At 39.7% G+C, this 23,252-nt stretch overlaps 1 protein-coding gene and 1 pseudogene across 10 annotated transcripts in view; both read right to left on the bottom strand.

The window, feature by feature from the left end:
* Positions 1–23,252, bottom strand: part of BTRC (beta-transducin repeat containing E3 ubiquitin protein ligase) — a 183,108-nt gene that overhangs the window by 28,485 nt on the left and 131,371 nt on the right. The gene's annotated exons all lie outside the window — the stretch shown is intronic.
* Positions 3,747–13,558, bottom strand: LOC129555428 (large ribosomal subunit protein uL6 pseudogene; annotated as a pseudogene).

The raw sequence follows: 23,252 nt of genomic DNA, 5'->3' as shown, positions 1-23,252 counted from the left end.
TACAGCAAGCTAAAAATATTACCATACAAATACCGAAGAAAAATAACACAGTATAAAGGGATAGAAAAAGTGCCATTTTGACAGGCAAAGAAATTCTCTGTTATTCAAACCAACATGTAGGCACTGCTGTGACTTAATTAAGGTCCCAAATCAGGACCTTAAGAGGGAGATGGGCTTCCCAGGTGGCTCAGAGGTTAAAGCGTCTGCCTCCAATGAGGGAGACCCGGGTTCGATCCCTGGGTTGGGAAGATCCCCTGGAGAAGGAAACGGTAACCCACTCCGGTATTCTTGCCTGGAGAATCCCATGGATGGAGAAGCCTGGTAGGCTACAGTCCACGGTGTCGCAAAGAGTCGGATAGACTGAGCGATGGAATGGAACGAACAGACGGAAGAGGGAGATTACTCCAGTGGGTGTGATATAATGACATGAGTCCTTTAAAAGCAGAGTTTTTTTTCCAATTGGTTGCAGAAGAAAAGGGGAATTCGATCAGCCTTAGGGGCTGAGAGCATCTCCCAGCAGATAGCCAATAAGAAAATGGTGACTTCAAGCCTACAAAGGCAAGGAGCTGAATTTGCCAACAACAAGCTGAGATTTCTTTCCCTAAATGAGAACTCAGCTCAGACCAACCCACTGATTTCAGCCTTGTGATACTCGGAGCAGAGAACCCACTCTAGCTCTATCAGATTTCTGACCTAGAGAACAGTGAGCTAATGAACAGGTATTATTTTAAATTGTTAAGTTTGTGGTAATTTGTTATGTAGCAATTTAAAAAACCACAATGTAACAATTTGGTCACAAAGGATTCCATTCCTCCCTGAACATGAATTCTGTTTCTCCTCCCATCAAGAAGTATTTTGTCCCAGCCTTTGAATCTGGGCTTTGACTAAAAGAATGTGGAGAAAGTAACATTCTGGGACTTCTGGGCTTAGGCAACTTCTGCTTACTCTGCCCTTAGACCCTTGAGCCACTATGTAAAAAACTGAGGCTACTCTCCTGGAGAGGATGAGAAGCTATGCAGGAAGAGATCACATGGAGAAGCACCTAGAAGCCTGAGCATTACATGATCTGAAACTTTTTAAAAGGATCACTACTATGTGGAGAACAGGCTGTAGAGGACATGAATAGAAATAAGGAGACTAATTAATTACCTGGCTACTTCACAGTAGTCCACGGAAGAGACAACAGTCTCTTGGACTATGTGATAGCTATAGATGTGGTGAGAAATAATTGGGATTCACTGTATATTTTGAAGGCAGAGTCAAGTGAATTTGCTGATCAACTGGATATATAGGGTATGAGGTGGGGGGGAGAGACAAAGATTATATTCAAGTTTGAAGCTGGGGAACACTAGGAGAAGCTTCAGAAATCAAGTGAAAATTTTGCTAAAGAAAGTTGATTTTCTTTAGAGGATAACCACAAAGTGGCAGGTACAGCTAGGTACTTATACTTTTCAAACTAACTTGATGGATTTCTGGCATATTTGTCTGAAGAAATCCCAATGCAGCAAGAAGACCTGAGTTACTATGGAGTTCTTGCCATACTGAATGTGCCATCAAACTGTACCAAATTTGGATAATCAACTTCTGCTATTAAAGGCAGGGACTTGGTTTAATTTCGACAGGCTAACTCCTACACATAGGCCTCTTTACATATGATTCCCAATACATAGCTGAAAATATATTTCCTTTTTTGGGGGGTCTAGATTATATTACTGATACATTTTAATAAACCACAAGAACCACCACAGATTCTAGAAGCTGTCTGTCTGTGCTTAAATAAACATCTCCCATAGCATCTGTTTTATTTTAAAATTTATTTTTTAAAAAACTTTTTTTAAAATTAGGATACAGCCAATTAACAATGTTGTGATAGTTCAGCTGAAAGTATATTTTCAAGAATGGCATTAGCAGGATTTCCCTGGTGGTTAAGAGGTTAAGACTCCACATTTCCAATGCAAGGGGCCTAGGTTCGATCCCTGGTCAGGGAACTAGATACAACATGTTGCAACTAAGAGTTCCCATGCTGCAACTAAAGATGCTATACACTGCAACAGAGATTGAAGATCTTTGAGAGCCACAACTAAGGCCCAGCACAGCCAAATATATAGAAAAAATATATATATATTTTAAAAAGGAATGGCATGAGCCATTCTATTTACACAGAAGGAACAGAAACTATGAACAGCAAGCCCTGGTGTACACAGAGCTGGATGTTTTCTAGCATAAGTACCATTTTTATCTATGATATAAGACCAAAAATGATTAATAAGAACCTTGTTGGACACAGGCATTGGGGGACTTCTGGGCTGTTTTGTGTAGGCTATTCGTTTGCATCTCAGAAAAGGAAAACTTGTGAAATATGGAGTAAGAGTTTGAAAACTAATAAATAGGTGGGTTTGCATTGGAAGGACTGATGCTAAAGCTGAAGCTGCAATACTTTGGCCACCTCATGCGACTAGTAGACTCACTGGAAAAGACTCTGATGCTGGGAGGGATTGGGGGCAGGAGGAGATGTGGACGACAGAGAATGAGATGGCTGGATGGCATCACCGACTCTGTGGACATGAGTCTGAATGAACTCCGGGAGTTGGTGATGGACAGGGAGGCCTGGTGTGCTGTGATTCATGGGGTCACGGAGAGTCGGACACGACTGAGCGACTGAACTGAACTGAACTTGCAAGCTTGACCAAACACCACTTCTCATCCCAACAACCAAAACTTCTCATCATCTTTTGTATGTCTTTTAAAGGAAGAAATAGACTGACGTTGGATGCCAGGGTATTGTATCCTGGATAAAGACCAGAAACGTCAGTCACAGAGAACAATAATCAGAAAGGTAACAAAAGTGTTCTGTTTCTACTGTAAACAAACCAGATATTACTAAAATAATGGGATTCATGCTTTGATCAGTGGCTATTAGATTATTAACAGACAAAAGTGCCGAAGGATTTCACAAACTGATTATCCTATTGCAGGAGTTAAAGTTCAGTCAAGACTTTCTTATACTTTCAATGATTCCATCATAAATGGGAGTTAAAACACTATTAGAAATGAAGCATAACCCGAGAGTTCATGTATTTGCCAACTGTCTGCTGGTAATACCTAGTCACCGCCCCTCAAAACAGAGTATTTCACTGCAGGCAGAAGGACATATACCTTAGATCCATCATCACTTCAAACGAGTTACCCTTTACCACTACACCATACCACATTGTTTTAAGAGCACTGGCCTTAGAGTAGAAAGACCTGGCTTCAAATTTTAGCTCCTCAATTTTCCAGTTATGTGACATAGAATAATAACTTGATTTTTCTCTAAGTCTCTGTTTCACTCATCTGTAAAATGGGGCTAATTACAGAATCTATTTAATTGGGATTTTGTGAACATCAAAATAATCTAGGAAAAGCACGCTTAGCTCACCACATGGCACAGAGTAAAGTGCTCAGTAAATCGACACTCTTCATGAATTTATGACACTGTTGGAGTTATGCTTTCTCTTTTGTGAAAATATATCATTCTATTTCACTGGGTAGTATATCTTCTCTATTTTAATTTTCAATGAAGTATAATATATAATATACGTAAAAGTACATAATCTTAAGTGTATAGCTTGATAAATTTCCACAAGGTAAGCATACTGTGTAACTAGTGCCATGGTCACAAACTCTGCCTTGTGCTCCTTTTTTCAAGTCACTAGCCCCTTTAAGGGTAGCCACTATACTCATTTCATTAAAATATATGTTTTAAAAAACTGCCCATACAATTTACAGTAGCATTAAAAAACATGTAATTCTCAGGAATAAATCTGAACAACATACTTGTTGCTGTTGTTCAGTTGCTCAGTTGTGTCCAAATCTTTGCAACCCCATGAACTGGAGCACGCCAAGCTTCCCTGTCCTTCACTATCTCCTGGAGTTGGCTCAAACTCATGTCCATTGAATCAGTGATGCCATCCAACCATCTCATCCTCTGTAGTCCCCTTCTCCTCCTGCCTTCAACTGAGTCCAGCATCCGGGTCTTTTCCAATGAGTCAGCTCTTTGCATCAGCTTCAGCATCGGTCCTTCCAATGAATATTCAGGGTTGATTCCTTTAGGACTGAGTAGTTTGATTTCCTTGCCATTCTTCAACACCACAGTTTAAAAGCATCAATTCTTCACTGTTCTGCCTTCTTTATGGACCAACTCTCACATCTGTACATGACTGCTGGAAAAACCGTAACTTTCACGATATGGACCTTTGTCAGCAAAGTAATGACTCTGCTTTTTAATACACTGTCTAGGTTTCTCACAGCTTTTCTTCCAAGAAGCAAGCGTCTTTTAATTTCATAGTTGCAGTCACTGTCTGCAGTGATTTTGAAGTCCAAGAAATTAAACGTCTGTCACTATTTCCATTGTTTTCCCATCTATTTGCCAGAAAGTGATGGGACTGGATGCCAGTTTTCTGAATGCTGAGTTTTAAGCCTGCTTTTTCACTCTCCTTTTTCACCTTCAAGAGGCTCTTTAGGTCCTCTTCGCTTTCTGCCATTAGGGTGGTGTCATCTGCATATCTGAAGTTATTGCTATTTCTCCCATCAATCTTGATCCTAGTTTGAGCTTCATCCAGCCTGGCATTTCGCATGATGTACTCTGCATATAAGTTAAATAAACAGGGTGACAATATACAGCCTTGATGTCCTCTTTTCCCAATTTGGAACCAGTCAGTTGTTCCATGTCTGGTTCTTTTTTTTTTTTTCCCCAAATCAAGAGTTTTTATTGCCTCTTTAAAATATCACAACTGAGTCCACAGAACCATCTGCCATCTTGTGGTTTCTGCAGCAGGATCACTGAGATCTTATTCATCAGCCTGCTGAACTGTTCCTTTTTCAGAAACATAGATACCACCCAAAAAACTTGCTGATATCCTTGCTTTTAACTGTGGTGGCTTGTTGAATCAAAGCAGATGAATTTGACACAACTTCAATGTCATTTCCTTCAAGAATCAACCCATCTTTCTGGGCTTGAGATACTGAATAGGCAACCCTTGGCCTCATTCGAACCCTGCATATATATTTTTCACCCCCCAAATTTTGGATTTCAAAAAGAGGACCATTCTCCTGAATAACAACGTCGATGGGGAAGTGGGCATACACTGACCTCATCTTGTAACAGAAGCCCAGTGTAACACCCTTGATCATGTTCTGTATATGACTACAGATTGTGCGAACAGTGGCCAGTTCTTTTCTGTTTCCCCACCGTTTGTCAACATGGAGCCTCTTCTTTTTCTTTCCAAGGAGACTGAGTTCTACACTGATGTGATTGAAGTCCCTCTGCAGGGTGCCTCTGGGGCCCTTCACAATAACTGTCCATCCCTTCAAGGTAATGTTGACATTTTCTGGGATGTCGACAGTCTGAATGCTGAGAATGGTCTTCATTCTCACAATTGATGTGGCAAAGAGTGGTTCTAACTCTTGTTTCTTGACCTGCATACAGGTTTCTCAGAAGGCAGGTAAGGTGGTCTGGTATCCCCATCTCTTTAAGAATTTTCCACAGTTTGTTGTGATCCACACAGTCAAAGGCTTTAGCATAGTAAATGAAGCAGATGTTTTTTTGGAATTCCCTTGCTTTTTTCTATGATCCAACAAATGTTGGAAATTTGATCTCTGGTTCCTCTGCCTTTTCTAAATCCAGCTTGAATATCTGGAAGTTCTCAGTTCACATACTATTGAAGCCTAGCTTGAAGAATTTTCAGCGTGACATTGCTAGCATGTGAAATGAGAGCAACTGTGTGGTAGTTTGAACATTCTCTGAATATGCCCTTCTTTGGGACTGGAATGAAAACTGACCTTTTCCAGTCCTGTGGCCACTGCTGAGTTTTCCAAAGTTGTTGACATATTAAGTACAACACTTCAACAGCATCATCTTTTAGGATCTTAAATAGCTCAGCTGGAATTCTGTCACCTCCACTAGCTTTGCTCATAGTAATGTTTCCCACAGCCCACTTGACTTCATAATCCAGAATGTCCAGTTCTAGGTAAGTGACCACACAATCATGGTTATCTGGGCCATTAAGACCTTTTCTGTATAGTTCTTCTGTGTATTCTTGCCACCTCTTCTTAATGTCTTCTGCTTCTGTTAGGTCCTTACCAATTCTATCTTTATCATGCCCATCCTTGCATGAAATGTTCCCTTGATACCTCCAATTTTCTCGAAGAGATCTATAGTCTTTCCTATTCTACTGTTTTCCTCTATTTCTTTGCATTCATTTAAGAAGTCCTTCTTATCTCTCCCTGCTACTCTCTGGAACTCTGCATTCAGTTAGGTGTATCTTTCTCTTTCTCCCTTGCCTTTTGCTTCTCTACTTTTCTCAGCTATTTGTAAAGCCTCCTGAGACAACCACTTTGCTTTCTTGCACTTCTTTTTGTCTGGGATAGTTTTGGTCACTGCCTCCTGTACAATCTTATGAACCTTCATCCACAGTTCTTCAGGCACTCTGTCTACCACATCTAATCCCATGAATCTATTCGTCACCTCCACTGTATAATCATAAAGGATTTAATTTAGGTCATACCTGAAAGGTTTAGTGGTTTTCCCCACTTCCTTCAATTTAAGCCTGAATCCTGCAGTAAGGAGCTCATGGTCTGAGTCACAGTCAGCTCCAGGTACTGTTTTTGCTGACTGTACAGAGCTTCTCCATCTTCAGCCACAAAGAATATAATCATTCTGATTTTGGTACTGACTCTGATTTTGGTATTGACTCTACTGATGTCCATGTGTAGAGTCATCTCTTGTGTTGTTGGAAAAGGGTATTTGCTCTAACCAGTATGTTCTCTTAACAAAACTCTGTTGGCCTTTGCCCTGCTTCACTTTGTACTCCAAGGCCTAACTTGCCTGTTACTCTGGGTATCTCTTGACTTCCTACTTTTGCATTCCAATCCCCTGGGATCAAAAAAACATCTTTTTTTTTTTTTTGGCGTTAGTTCTAGACAGTGTTCTACGTCTTCATAGAATCAGCTTCAGTTTCTTCAGCATCAGTGGTTGGGATATAGAGTTGAGGATTACTATAACGCTGAATGGTTTGCCTTGGAAACAACTCAGATCATGCTGTCGTTTTTGTGGCTGCACCCAAGTACTGCATTTCAGACTCTTTTGTTGACTATGAGGGTTACTCCATTTCTTCTAAGAGATTCTTGCCCACAGTAATAGATATAATGGTCATCTGAATTAAATTTGCCCGTTCCCATCCATTATAGTTCAGTTCAATTCAGTTCAGTTGCTCAGTCGTGTCCAACCCATGGACTGCAGCACGCCAGGCTTCCCTGTCTGTCACCAACTCCCAGAGCTTGCTCAAACCCATGTCCATTAAGTCGGTGATGTCATTCAACCATCTTATCCTCTGTTGTCCCCTTCCCCTCCTGCCTTCAATCTTTCCCAGCATCAGGGTCTTTTCTAATGAGTCAGTTCCTTGCATCAGGTGGCCAAAGTATTGAAGCTTCAGCATCAATCCTTTCAATTAATATTCAGGACTGATTTCCTTTAGGATTGACTAGTTTGGGTCTCCTTGCAGTCCAAGGGACTCTCAAGAGTCTTCTCCAAAACCACAGTTCAAAAGCATCAATTCTTTGGCGCTCAGCTTTCATTATAGTTCACTGATTCCTAAAGATGTCAGTGTTCAATCTTGCCATCTCCTGCTTGACCACAACCAATTTACCTGATTCACGGACCTAACATTCCAGGTTCCTTTGCAATATAGCTCTTGACAGCATCAGACTTTACTTTTACCACCAGATACATCTACAACTGAGCATCATTCCCGTTTTCATCCAGCCACTTCATTCTTTCTGGAGCTATTAATAATTGCCCTCTGCTTTTCCTCAGTAACATAATGGACACCTTTTCTGGGGGGCTTATCTTCTGGTGTCATATCTTTTTGTTTTTTTGTGCTACCCATGGGGTTCTCCAGGCAAGAACACTGGAGTGGGATTGCCATTTCCTCCTCCAGGGGACCATGTTTTGCCAGAACTCTTCACTGTAACCCACCAGTCTCGGGTGTCCCTGCATGGCGTGGCTCATAGTTTCACTGAGTTATGCAAACACCTTTGTCAGGACAAGGTTGTGATCCACGAAGGGGACAAAGGAATAGTACTCAACGATAAAAGGAGCAAACTACAGATATACCAAATGACAAGGATGTATCTCAAAAACATGCTGAATGAAAGAAATCAGACACAAAAAGAGTATATATACTTTATAATTCTACTTATATGAAACTCTAGGAATAACAAACCTATTTATAATGATAAAAACAGAACAGTGGTTGCTTGGGACTGGATGTGGGGATGGGATTGACTGGGTAAGGGCACCAGTAAAGTTTTGGATGGAATGAAAATGTTCTATAGATTGACTGTTACACAGGCGTATACATTCACCAAAATTCATCAAACTGATTATTTAAAATGAAAATAGACTTTTAAAACTTCTAAATATAGGGTATTCCTAAGGATAAATGCCATTGTAATATTAACTTAATTCATAACGAAGGTATTATATTTGTAGAGAATTCTGGAGATAAAGGCCTTTGTTATCAAGCCTCCTCTCTCTATCACTCTCCCTTACAGATTTTTCTACTAACGCCTAAAGTAAATGCAGCAAAATTTCAATTTGGGAACCTCAGAAAATCCACAAGGGTACAGTGAAAAAGTTCAATTATTAAAAAATCAAAAGGTTGTATATTAGAGTGGGAGAGAGGGTAATGGTTACTTGTGGCAATAGAATTGATTTGACTTTCCCAGCAAAAGCCTGATGACTCAACCACTACTGTTCAAATGTCTAGGAAAGCTGACAAACAATCTCAGTTTAATGGTAACACTAACTTTCTGCCAACCCTGCACATCTCCTGTTCTGCTATTCTGTTTACAATGAACAGTTATCTCCAAAAGAAAGAAAGAAAGAAGCTGTCAGGTGACAAGCACACAAAATGAAAGGACTTAAGTATTTATATGACTGTTCTCAGCTTAGTCCTCAAAGGCCAAGGGCTAACATTTCCTTCCCTGAAAATGTATTAAAGCATCACTTTCAAAATTACCATGAATTTCTCTGAAGCTTCTGCCTGGGCCAGGAAGGAGAAATACACACTTGTAGATACCAACTAGCCTAACCACCGCCTCAGCAACATTAAGTGTGCTGACTTTGCTACTTGCACTGTGTCTATGCTGGAAGATACAGCACAGACTGGGTGAACTTAATGGTAAGATGACAGATGTTTTCAGTCTGCATGTAAACCCTGCTTTAATCACAAGGAAAGGTATATGTTAAGTAGAGAAAAGAAAATGTTCCAGATATAGGACAACATTTGGAATTGCGGGTGCAAGGACTAGATAAAGAGAATAACATTGACGACTAGAAAGATGCAGATGACATTTAAGGATTCTGTTTGGTCTTCAGAAGGGCTCCAAGGAAAGACTGGTATTGAAACCCTGGGTGGGGGGGTGGAGTGAGGGAGGGATATAATGATTAAGATGATGAATGAATGAATATAAGAATAAAGTGGGCAACAGTTGTGCTTGGGTTCAGGCTATAGCCTAAAAGGGACAGGACAAGAATTTTTACTAAGGCTGGAACTTCAGTTATCAATCAATCAACAACCCTAAAAAAAAAAACAAAAAACAGAAAATGTTTAAATTTTATTGCTTTACACTTAAAACATAAAGAACAGAATGCTGTAAATAATGGGGAAGAAAAAGATAAAACTACAACACACCAAACACAAAGATTGAGGAAGGAAAGTCAATTTTGGGTGGGGTAGCCAGTTCATGGTGTAGATCAGGAGCTGACAGCGATGGTGGTTGAAGAGCCTGTTTTGCCCCCAGGGGTGGTGAATTCTCACCTGGCTCTGGGTCTCCTGCAGGAGCAGCTGGGTTTTCCCTGCCCGAATGGGAAATCGTCTGCCCAGTGGGTCTCCTGCCAGAGTTTCAGACTCTGCCTCAGTGGTCTCCAGGCCCTCCAGCTGACTCAGGGGAAGGCTGACACAGTGTTCCACGTGGGGGCAGATGTGTTATGCTCTCTGTGAGCCCAGGACAGGACCATGGGGAGTAGCCTGGGTGGTGTCCTGGCCCAAGGCCTTTCCTGTCGCCTGGGTGGTGTCCTGGCCCAAGGCCTTTCCTGTTCACCTCCGGGCCCTGATTCTGGGAAACCCTCAGTGGCCACATTCAACAGGAGACTGTGCTGGCCCTCGGTGGCAGTATAGTGCATGGGCCCCTTACTTGGGCAGATGGATTGGGTGTCCCCACCAAGCAGCTCCTCATGGATCTCTGGCTGGGGCTTTGCAATGACAGTGTAGCAGCTGGCCCTGCTCGGAGACATCAGAGCCCTGCCAGGCCATTATATCACTGCTTCTTCTGTCCACTTGACCTTCTGCTCTCAGGTCAGGTACAGACCCGTGTCTGCTCAGATATGCACCCAGGAAGTAAGACATACATCTGAAGGGCTTGGGATAAACCTCAGGTAGAAGGGCACTGCCTGGGCTCTCTACATCCCACCCAGCCAGCTTGAACTGGGGTGTGGACATAATCGGCCCACCAGACTTATCATCAGTCTGCTCTTACTTGAGGCAGACCTATCCCACATAAACCCCTACCACACATACAGGGAGAGGACACAGAGCTACCCTGGTGGGATCATAGTGATGGCTTGGCTTAGGCTGGCCTGCCCTGCGCCACCCGGTGTTATCTAATTTTTACTGGGGTATAGTTGATTTATAATGTTGTATTAGTTTCAAGTGTATACCAAAGTGAATCTGCTATCCATACACACATATATATACACATATACACACACACACTCACATTTTTTTAGATTTTTTTCTCCACATATTCCCCATATATTACAGAGTACTGACTAGAGTTCCCTGTGCTATATGGCTAGGTCCTTATTAGTAATCTATTTTATATATAGTAGTGTGCATGTATCAATCCCAATCTTGCAATTTATCCCTTTCCTCCTTTACCCCCCCAATAACCATAATTTTAACAACCATTTATTGGGTGACTAGTCTGTGCTGGGCACTTTTCTAGCTGCTAGTGAAACCAGTGAACAGGTAGACAAAATTTTTCTTTACTTTCTCTGGCAAGAAGTAGAGGGAGAATATGTAATAAATATTTTAATCTTGAAACCAGTTAGTATTGTGAAGAAAACAAAACAAGGTAACAAAAAGTACCCTGACTAAGGTGTTTATGCAATGACACTGAAGTAGGTAATGTCTGAACTGTGATCTGAAAGATCAGAGTCAAGCCTTACGAGGATATAGGGGAAAAACCTCCCAGATAGAAGGAAGCACGAGTCAATGGTGTGTTCAAACGAAAGAAAGAAAGGCAGCTGGTATGGATGGGGCAAACTGAACGGGGGAGAAAGTGGTGGGAAATGAGTTTAGTGAGGTGACCTGGGGCCAGATCATATAAGGACTTCTGGGTCACAGTAAGGAGTTTGGACTTCTTGTTAAGTGTAAAGGAGAGATCCTGGCAGTTCTGAGGTAGTTAAATATGGCACCATCTGATTTACCCTTTAGAAATACACTAGGTACCACACAGAGAAGGGGGTGGGGCATCTGAGGCAGTGAGGAGAGAATAAGAGCAAGTTGAAAGCAGAGGAAGGAAGGCCAATTAGAGCTGATAACATAATCAAGGCAAGAAGCAGTCATGGCTAAGGTTAGAAAAGGCAGATTAGGAAGTGCTTGCTGCTGCTGCGTCACTTCAGTCGTGTCCGACTCTGTGTGACCCCATAGACAGAAGCCCACCAGGGTCCCCCGTCCCTGGGATTCTCCAGGCAAGAACACTGGAGTGGGTTGCCATTTCCTTCTCCAATGTGTGAAAGTGAAAAGTGAAAGTGAAAAGTGAAAGTGAAGTCGCTCAGTCGTGTCTGACCCTTAGCGACCCCATGGACTGCAGCCTACCAGGCTCCTCCATCCATGGGATTTTCTAGGCAAGAGTACTGGAGTGGGTTGCCATTGCGGGGAAGAAAGCTATTTTACCCTTACAAGAGAGGAAGAAGGAGAAAAGCTCTGTTGAGAATTATAAATCTGTGTTATAATACACATTTACTTCAGTATAGTGATTTACTTCTTCAGTAGGGCCAATCCTTCAAATATTTAATCTGGTACATCAACCTGGATACGAACAAAACCAGGGTTCTTGCTCCTTGTGGCCAGAAGAAACAAGATAAAAATAAAATAAATTCAAGAGTTTTGCACAGGATGGTGAGGAGGGGGGGGAATTTTTTTTTTTAAAAAAAAGGTCTATACTATTCTCTATTGGCTATTGCCAGGCTGTAGTTAAATAAGGATATAAAAACATTGGTTTAAAGTTCTTTTTCTTACTGTTTTCCCTTGATTTCTCTGTAAAAACAGCTCTTTAAAAAGTCAATTCTGTCTTGGCTAAATTAAGAGGAAATGATATTGTCTACATTTTGACCACCCTTACGGCAGAAAGTGAAGAGGAACTCAAAAGCCTCTTGATGAAAGTGAAAGAGGAGAGTGAAAAGGTTGGCTTGAAGCTCAACATTCAGAAAACAAAGATCATGGCATCTGGTCCCATCACTTCATGGGAAATAGATGGAAAAACAGTGGAGACAGTGTCAGACTTTATTTTTTGGGGCTCCAAAATCACTGCAGATGCTGATTGCAGCCATGAAATTAAAAGACGCTTGCTCCTTGGAAGGAAAGTTATGATCAACCTTGATAGTATATTAAAAAGCAGAGACATTACTTTGCCAACCAAGGTCCGTCTAGTCAAGGCTATGGTTTTTCCCATGGTCATGTATGGATGTGAGAGTTGGACCGTGAAGAAAGCTGATCGCCGAAGAATCGATGCTTTTGAACTGTGGTGTTGGAGAAGACTCTTGAGAGTCCCTTATACTGCAAGGAGATCCAACCAGTCCATTCTAAAGGAGATCAATCCTGGGTGTTCATTGGAGGGACTGATGCTAAAGCTGAAACTGCAATACTTTGGCCACCTCATGCGACGAGTTGACTCACTGGAAAAGACTCTGATGCTGGGAAAGGTTGGGGGCGGGAGGAGAAGGGGACGACCGAGAATGAGATGGCTGGATGGCATCACCGACTCTGTGGACGTGGGTTTGAGTGTACTCCGGGAGTTGATGATGGACAGGGAGGCCTGGCGTGCTGTGATTCATGGGGTCGCGGAGAGTTGGACACGACTGAGCGACTGAACTGAACTGAACATTTTGATTACGACTAAAAGAATAAGTAAGTATACCTAAGGATGGAGATGGTGACAACAGAGAGATCCAGAACAGTTCTAGAATTTACAAAGAACTAGGGTAGAAAACAGAAAGGGACCCTTAGAAGGCTCAGTAGAGCTCTCGACATTTGAGCATCTTTTAACAAGAGAGTTTCAGGAGAAACTGAGAGAATTTGGCCATAAACTGAACATGCAGAGTAAAAGATAATGAATGCTCAAAAGTAGAACCATCCACTTTAAAAAAACTCTCTATAACTTTCAGTGACCAAAGAAGTAGTCTACTATCTTTTGGGACAAGGGGTAAGAGTGCAAATGAAAAGAAAATGGTGACTATAGGTACAGACGGAGAAGGCAATGGCAAGCCACTCCAGTACTCTTGCCTAGAAAATCCCATGGACGGAGAAGCCTAGTAGGCTGCAGTCCATGGGGTCGCTACGAGTCAGACATGACTGAGCGACTTCACTTTCCCTTTTCACTTTCACACATTGGAGAAGGAAATGGCAACCCACTCCAGTGTTCTTGCCTGGAGAATCCCAGGGACGGGGGAGCCTGATGGGCTGCCGTCTATGGGGTCACACAGAATCTGACACGAATGAAGTGACTTAGCAGTAGCAGCATAGGTACAGAATGGGACAAACATTTCAACAGGAGTAAACATCACATTTCTCAGTAGGATTATTGCATTAATATTTTAACAGCTTCTACTAAATATGATTACATATTGGGTGAACTCATAAGTATGTCAGATCTGATTAGTGAATGTGGAAGACAGGAAGGGGCAGATTTGTCAGCAAAAGGAAAGTTCACATTATGAATTTGACTGGTTTCTAATAACCAACAAGAAAAGCTTGCCATCACTCCAATTCTCTTAAATAAAACTCACCAGAAAATGAACTCACAAATGCCCCAGTATAAATGATTAAAGACTGGACACTTAGCAGTCTTTTTTTCCCCTGTTAATTACAGGAAAAGCCATATAAAAAATTTTACCAAAACCACAACAAAGCCATTTTTATTATTTCTGGATTTCTGAGGAAGTTAAAGGGATAGGACAGTCACTTAACATTTTAAGGTTTCAAACAGGGGCTCTGGTTTCTGCAGTGGGTTCTCTCATGGAACTTCATAGCTTCCAGGGTGATAGGTTCTTTTGTTCTAAACCAAGAAGCTCACAGCAGTTTAATTTACTGCTGCATTATTATAGCTACTAACTATGCACACCTCCAAGGCTGGTAAACCCACTGATGTAGATAGTGCCACCTTAAAAGGATTTTTGGATGGGTCTTAAGTGATGAGGGGAAAAAAGGACATAATGTTTAATTATAAGAAATGATTGAAATAGGCACAGACATACCCCGGGTGCCTCTGCACTGCAGCAAGCTCTAAACTTGTTATCGTTAATGGTTTAAATTTCACTGTGCTAATCATTTCAGGACACAAGCCTTTCTTGATAATCTAATGAATTATTCCAACATCCTTCAGCAAAAAAAAAAAAAAAATCCTCCATGACAGCACTAATTACAAGACGTTTTCCCAGTGCTTATGTAAAATATGACAGAGCAGCAGCTTAGGGAATTGCAGAAAACTGCTTCTAATTTCCACTGAGAAACTGACAAACACCTCTCTTTCATCTCTCCCAGCTCTCAAGTAAGATTTAACTTTCTCATTTAGTTAATTACCGAGTGAGGATCATCATTTCCCCGGATCGGAGCGGCACAGAGCCTTTATCGTGTTAACTTGTGAACTTGATCGATGGCTGCTGCTAAAACTTAATAACTTCACCCCCTGGCAAATTGTAAGATAAATATAATAGGAGAAACTCTGACAGTAAAAACCTGCCAGAAATGAGCACTGTGTTTATGTTTCTTTGCAGGCAGCAAAAAAAAAAATAAAAAAAAACAACCGACAGCTTATTACTGGCTGCGTGTTACTTATATTTAAAAGACTCCAGGCAGTTAACTTTTCTACATACTGTTAAAACTTTGCTCACAAGATGGGAAAAATGAGAAAAAGCACCAGTGATGCAGACTTGGGGAAATGAGGGAAAGAGAAGAAAAAAATAGGGAGAAGGGCAAAGCAAGGGAATATACTGTGTAAAATCTTTTAAAATGTCATGTTTATCATATAAAATGTTCAACCAGCACAAATAGGCATAAAATCCTTAAAAAATAATAAAACACTATATGAACTATATCTAGGAGCAAAGCGAGAGAATTTCACTCACTCAAATTTTTTCAATGACCATAAGTCCATGCCTGAAGAATCCAATTAACTGTAGAATTCCTAGATCTCTTCTCAAAAACCCTTGCAGCTAGAAAACCATTTACTAACTACACCATTTAACCCTTTCTGAAACAAGTACACTATAGCTAGGAAATGCATAACTCTGTCTAGAGCACTTCATCTAGTCTTACATTATTCACCTTCCATACCTCAGCTAGCCAACTGAGAAGCAAACAGTTTGGATTTTTTTTTCCCCTTTTGGTCAAATTTTAATCTGAATTTGGAATTTTAACATTTAACTGAGCACACTGGTACCATGGCCTAGTACAGGATGAATTTTAAGCCTTTTATAACCATTGGTAACAAGGAAAATAGACAAGGTATAACAATTAGGTGTAACAATAATAGAATACCTGCTCATGAATGTCAGTCCCCTCTAGCCCTCAAGACTGAAAACAAATCTGTATGTAAGTCTGTTATACTGACCACCCTCACATTTCAGAAATATTACCAATAAAACAAAATACGAACTAAATTCTGGGCAAAGTAGAGAAAGGCACAAAAGGTCTTATAGAACTTATGAGTTTAAGCCTAACTTGTGAGATAGTTTTTAAAATCCATTATCTGATATGTTATCGCCAAGAGCTGAAGGCTACATGCTGCAATCAAGGGGCCAACATTTTGAAAGTTGAAAGGAAGACTGACATTAAAACAGCAAATTCACATTCAGCAGAGGATCAAATTTGATTCTTTTTTAATTTTTGGTTTTTACTTTCTTTAAATAAGGATTATTGGGGTCAAGCAAAGAAAGACTGATTTAAAAAAAAAACAGCATTTATAACAAACTTTAGAAAATATGAAAAATACAGAAGCACAGAGAACATAAAAATGGCCCATAATTCCCATCATCAACAAATAAACAATATGCACATTTTGGTGGGTATGTATCTTTTCAGTCTAAAAAAATTATTAGTGCATTATTTGATTGAGAGAGTGTTTCTATGTCACCTAGAGAATTCTTTGTCTATAACATCAAATCAGTGTAGGCAAATATTATCTCCTTTGCTGAACACCTCAGAGAAGTCAGGATCTCATCCCATAGGATACAGAATTGTAAGTGACTGGAAGTGTGGGAAGCAGGGGAGAGGAGAAAGAGGAGGAGAGAGGAGGGAGGGGGTGAGGAGGAGTGAGAAGGATGGGGAAGGGTGAGAAGAAAGGGAAGGGAAGGAGGGAGACGGAGCGAGCAAGGAAGAGAGGAAAGGTGAGAAAGGAGAGGAATGAAAGTGGCTGGGGATGGGCAGAGAGTGGGTAGGAGAGAGACAGGAAAGAAAAGGAAAGGTTAGGCATGGGTAGGAAGAAATGGCTAAGGGGAAAGAGTTGAGGGGCTAGGGAAGAGATGGAGGGAGAGACGGAAAGTAGGGATGAGACGAATAGAGATGAGGGGAAAAGGAAGAAATACAACCAAATGCAAAAGGGGCCTAGCGTTTCCAAGCTCACCTGCCCTAAGAAAAACAATATGCCCGTCAGGCAACAAGGCCCTCTCCCACACAATAAACATCAAGAGGGAGAGGGGGGTGAAAAACTATTTTTCTAAACCGCTACTCAATGTTTCAGGGAGAGTAATAAAGTTTAACTGTCTGGAATCTTGTTGCTCTTTCTGTAAACTTCCTCAGATAGAGGTTGCTTATCTGGATGTTAAATAATGCTAATAGTACCAAAATAAAACTTCTATGATGGAGAAAGTTTTAACTGAGTCTTCTCCCTGACTTCCCCCTCATATCCTCCCTTTATTTTAGCATCGGAAAGCTAAGTTCTACCAATAAATAACAGGGAATGACAGAGGCACTAGCTGCCAGAGAGAAACACAGAGACACACTTAAAATGCAATTTAAAAAGACACAGGAAAATGCAGGTAATTTAAAATAAAGAAGAAAAAACTATCCTCCTCCTCTTTGTGCACTAATCCTTACATTTTTTTGTCCAATAAAAAGGTCTCAATGACTTGGTAAAACTTGCTCCTGAAGAAAGCCTTTGAGAAGCTACATCTAAAACCTGGATTAAGAAAATACAAGGCTTTTTGGGATAGGATCTCAAGAAGCCAACTCAGCTTTCTAGAAGAAATTCAACTCTTTCCAAATGCTTGTTAATGCATGTTAAATGCAGCAAGAAATAATCCTATGAGGCAGCAGCACAGGCCTCTCTTAGCCACAGTGAATGAAGTAAATGACTTGTAACTTCTGGAAGTCTTGGTTATCTTCAGGTAAAACTTTAATAACCCTTGGAGCATCAAGGGACAAAAGACATTTCTCTCTGGAATACGTGGGTAATTGTCTTCTTAATTTATCCAGAAAAAGCTTAGTTTGGATGTAGCATCTGCTTTTTTTTTAAGCAGAGGTGATCAACTTGCTCAAATTCACAGAAGTTATTAGACTTCAGACTGCAAAATGCAGTTAAGTGTATAGTTTTTCTAAACTGATATTTTGGACCTTCTCTTACCAATAAGAATGCTACTATCACTACATTGATGCTGTAAGTACTCTAATCCACTGTTTTCGAAGATTAGTTTCAACATTTTTATGTAAAAAAATACATAAAATATTACTATGTAAAAATTCAAGAATGAGAGTAAAATTGAACTTAAAATGAGTGACATTTAACAATTAGAGAAGACTGGAAAGAGCAAAAGAAAGACTTCTAAATGTGTTTCATGATATGAAATAAAAGACTTTTTTTTTTCATTTTCTATCTTTCAGAGCAATTGCCAAAACATACTCCCACAACACTCAAATCTAGTGAGGGGAAAAAATAAGGAAGTTATTAGCATGGTAACAAGATTTTCAACACAGTACCCTAATTTTGAAAATCCACTTTTCTGATTTCTACAGTAAATACAGGATGATTCCCCCATCCTGTATGGTATAGAGTACCCTTTGCTTCCTTCAGACTTTGTACTTCATTTTAGCAATCAGCAAAGACAGAGCAGAAACCAGACTGAAATTCCAGCTGTCATCAGCACTAACCCTCCTTTTCTTTCAAAAATTAGCAGAAAAATGATTACTCTGTGATTTTGTCTGAAGGTTATTTATATTTCCCCCACATGGGCATTATTTTTATGGGGTTTCATGGGCCAGAGACTGCAGATTTTTGGTATTCTGGAGAAAATACTGAATCTTGAGTGTCACAAAAAATTTTCTTTTTCTAAATGCAACAAACCTCTACCAGGGATTTTGTGTTTGTTTACTAAGAGTGAAGGTGGGATGAGAAAATGAAAATCAGGAAGATAGTTACTTCCATACTGTTTATGAGCTTGTTTAAGAAATAGAACTGTGGTCTTTTCTTTGCAGAACTTGGCTTTTCTTAAAGGATGAAACAGTTTCTATAAAGACACTTCCTGGTTTACTACCCAATTTTTCACTTCACCTAGGTGTGGCTTAAGCTCACATGCAGCACTATAAATATGAAATGCAAGGGTAACAACTTTTTTAAGTGAAGTTTTCCTATGAGCCAAATGCACTCTACTTCCATTTTCTGTTTAAGGAATAAACAGAGGCTTTGGAAATTTCATGCTTTGGAAACAAACCACTACAAAAGGTTCTCTTATAGTTGAGTCACATGTAAACGGCTCTACAGCAAAAGTTAGACAGCACGGTGGCCTAGTCCCATCACTAATTAGCTATGTAATCTTGGCTAAGTCTCTTCTGTTTGGGATCTCCTCTATAAAATGAGTGGGTGGATGGAATAATCTGAGGCTCAGTCTGCCTTTTATATTTTGAGTTTACAGTTCAGTTCCATGTAAATTAAAATAGAGCTGAGGGAATACATTTACAAAGAGAATCATTCTTCACATTTTCTTACTAAAAAAATAACATATTAGAGTTTAAGAACACACACCTCAAGCAAAAAGAAGTATTTTTCATAATATTATTCGGTCAAGCAATATATTCAAAAATCCCAAGAGTAAGTCAAACTTTCCTGCAACAATTGAGTTTTTAATGCAAAGAAATGCTGTCATTCTGAGTCTGACTGTTACACAGGTAACATTACTATTCTTTTACTTTACTCAACCATAGTTAAGAATTTAAAACTTTATGGTATAACTTTTCTCAGGGTTGACAAAGATCTGAAGACTTAATGATATCGTGACACTTTGTGTCTCAATGTGCCTCATTTCTTTCATAATTTACTCTCTTATTTCCCCATCCATCTTCCTCTATGCTGCTGCTAAGTCACATCAGTCGTGTCCGACGCTGTGCGACCTCATAGACGGCAGCCCACCAGACTCCTCTGTCCCTGGAATTCTCCAGGCAAGGATACTGGAGCAGGTTGCCAGGTCCTTCTCCAGTGCATGCATGCATGCTGAGTTGCTTCAGTCGTGTCCAACTCTGTGCGACCCCATGAACAGCAGCCCACCAGGCTCCTCTGTCCCCAGGATTCTCCAGGCAAGAATACTGGAATGGGTTGCCATTTCCTTCTCCATCTTCCTCTATAGTTCCCGGTATTTAAGGTGTTCAAGAAAATTGTAAATAAATAAATGTATCCATTAAAAATTCCTTTATTTCACAAGGAGATAAAATGTTTTATCAATTTAGTACATCAATTTGTCTTATTTAGGGCCAAATCAAAATAGTAGGGCTACATGAAGAGTCTGCAAATAGATATGAAAAAATTACTGGGATCCTCTTAATGCTTTCTATCAAGATTATAGTGGTCACGATCTGATGACTGCTGCTCTCCACTAGTTTAATTTTCAGCCTTATAGCCCACAGCCAGCTCTATCTTAGAGACCTTTTTCTATCGGATTCCAAAGGCCATCAAGTGTCCTCAAGGACAAAGTGATATATCAGCTACTGTAATAAAGGAGACTATGTATAAAACACTAAGCACAGGGTCTGGCACAAAAATGCCTAATGAAGGTAATCATTATCATTTGCTGGTAAGTAGAAACCATCTCAGCAATTCAGCCTGTATCAGGACCTCCCCATCAAACTTTGAAAGTAAAATTTTAAATGAAATTCCGTACCAAATTCCCCAGGAAAGGGAAATATGAATTGGAATATTTTAAAATATGCCAACTTGTCTGGCCACCATTAGCTGATGTAATTGGGGATATAACTGTGAAGAAAAAAAGAAAATTTAAGATGTGATTAGACTGTAAGAACAGCTCAAAGGCTCTGGGTGAGAAAACTACAACTTAGGGAATTTTTGTGTGTACTGAGTTATCTCATTTAAACAAATATATTGAGGACTTCCTATGTGTAAGTGCCTAATGGAATTCTCATTAACTGCTGGAGAGACTATAAATTGTTATCACCAGTCAGGAAATTCTAATTTCCCTCCTAGTGACACACACAACAGAATACATGTATTCACTGCACATACTGATCAAAATATATATACACCAAAAAATTTTGTAGCTATCAAAATCTGAATGGACACATATATTTGGTATATTTACATAATAACATACTACACATCAATGAAAATAAATTACAGCTATATGCAATAATATGATTCTCAAAAACATTATGTTGAGGGAAGTAAGTTAGACAGTAAAGAATATACACTGTATGATTCCATTCACACAAAGTTCAAAGCCAGGCAAAACTAACTGTTAAGCAGTGAGAATGGCTAGCCTTGGGAGGGGAATGACAAAGAAGGCAGCAGTGGGTTTCTGGCACGGGTTTTTTCCTTTTCTCCTCCTCCTTTTTTAAAATCTTGCTAGTGGTTACAGAGATATGTTCACTTTGTGAAAATTTGCTGAGCCAAACTCAGGGTCTCCTGAATACTATATTGGAAACAGCTTATTGTATTCATAAAGAGAGAAATAAGGGTGAATAAAGTCCTGTTTGGTTATAGATACATAGTCCTAACCCTTATTTTCTGATATAAAGGAAACAGGGAGTTCTATAAAAAAGATTTAAAATTTTGCCATGGCACAGCTTTAGCACTCTATTTTCACTTACGACCCTTTGGCCACATACAGACAACTGTTCCCATATGCCACTACTCTGAACAAGGTTAGAGCTCCCTCTAGCACTTTTAACTAAGGAAACATCACAAGCCCTTACAGAGCTGACACAGTTTGGTGCTGCCCACGGTTAAATGCAATATGGCGATTTTTATTTTTAATTTGCTTTAATTGTTGCTATGGTATGAATAATTAATAGGCTGCCTAAGCCAGTTTTGTAAAGTTCACAATACAGAAAGCCAGGAGAGAAATATCTACTTAGAAAGGAGGCTTAAAAATGGTTGTAACTGCTATAGTATTAAGAGAACTTGGAGCATTTATTCGTAATTTGTGGCAACATTTATGTCTCACCAACAAAGAAGCATGCTACCAAGCACTTCCTATTAAAAAATTCTTCTAATCTTCATCAATTTTTCTCTTCATGGCTTCACAACCATTGTATCTATAGTACCAAATAAGAGCAAAGTAGGTCAGTGTTAGGAGAACCTTGCTCTTCAGTGGAGGAGAAGAGGAAGGTTGGGCTGTAAACACTTAACCTAGTTCCATCCATTCTAAAACAAGTATTTATTAGCATTAAATAACCCCCTGGACAATAGAGGCTATTCAAATTAGCCTGTATTCTTTTCCCATGCTTGTAAACTCCCTTCTCCACTGAGACCTTAACCAATGGAAATTATGTTATTAATGTTTCCACTCAGGAATGTCTGTTTCATGTTTGGATATGCCAGAAAGTATAATTTAGTTATGATGTTGCAATCCTACACATTTCAGGCAGAATTTGAGCAGTCTCTGAAAGTTCAATGATTATAATACACACCATCTGGGAACGTAGCCAGAAATAAAAGGGGCTTCCTTTTTCATTGTTGGATTTTAAATCTTCCCCTCCCTGAAAGAAACACTGCTTATCAACACTCTGGTTAAAATTAATACACATATAAAACCAGTTAATTAATAAGTTCCTTCAATCAAGGAGAGAGAATTAAAAAGAAGAGAATATAAAGAATTATCTTAAAGTAAACTCATTTTAGCCAAGACTATTATGTCTTATTCATTATTCTGCATATTAAAGTTAAGAAACAACATTTTTGAGCTATAATAAGAAATAAATATTTCCTATCAACCTTTTTTTAGCATACAGATCCCTCAAAAAGTATGTCTAAAGTCATAGGAAACTTTGGCAATTTCCAAGGGAAATTTTTATCATTTTTTTTGATAGCATTTTAAATGGAGATTAATACAAGTCAGTACGACTTCCTCTCTCATGCTCTGGTTACACACAAGCACCGCTCTGCCAAAGACAGTAGTACGGCATGGATGTCAGCACTGGATATTTCCTGCACATACCACCACAAAGCCACGATGCCAAGTTAACACTTACTTTGGTTTTGCATCATGTCTACTGGTCACATAACACGGTCACATTCACTCCAAGGGCAGCTCAAACTAGGGGTGAAATATTATCTGAAAACAGTGATTCATTAAGCTACTGAGAGCTTCAATCATGAGTTGTGTTTTTCCTAAGATAGTATCCACTACTGCTTCTCTTTTAATTCACCTAGTATCTGCTGGGAGCCATATATCATGAACTAGAACAAGAATGACAGATCTAAATTAACACAACAGAAAAGCTATTTGATGCTGCCTCTTGGTTTGTGCCCTTCACTCTCTTTTGTGGCATCCAAAGGCTTCAGAATCCTGGCATTAATTAAGCAACAGTTTTATTAAACACAATCAAAAGCCTAAAAAGAAAAGCCCAGATAGTAAGAGGAGATTACAAGGTTCACTTAATAGTTTTACTTTTTTTGTGGTTGCTAATTGACGTATTTTAAATTTTTAT

This window comes from Moschus berezovskii, chromosome 12 (genome assembly GCF_049115385.1).
Source record: "Moschus berezovskii isolate FMDL1 chromosome 12, NW_MosBer_1.0, whole genome shotgun sequence".
Taxonomy (NCBI): Eukaryota; Metazoa; Chordata; class Mammalia; order Artiodactyla; family Moschidae; genus Moschus; species Moschus berezovskii.
This window is presented reverse-complemented; position numbering and strand designations above follow the sequence as displayed.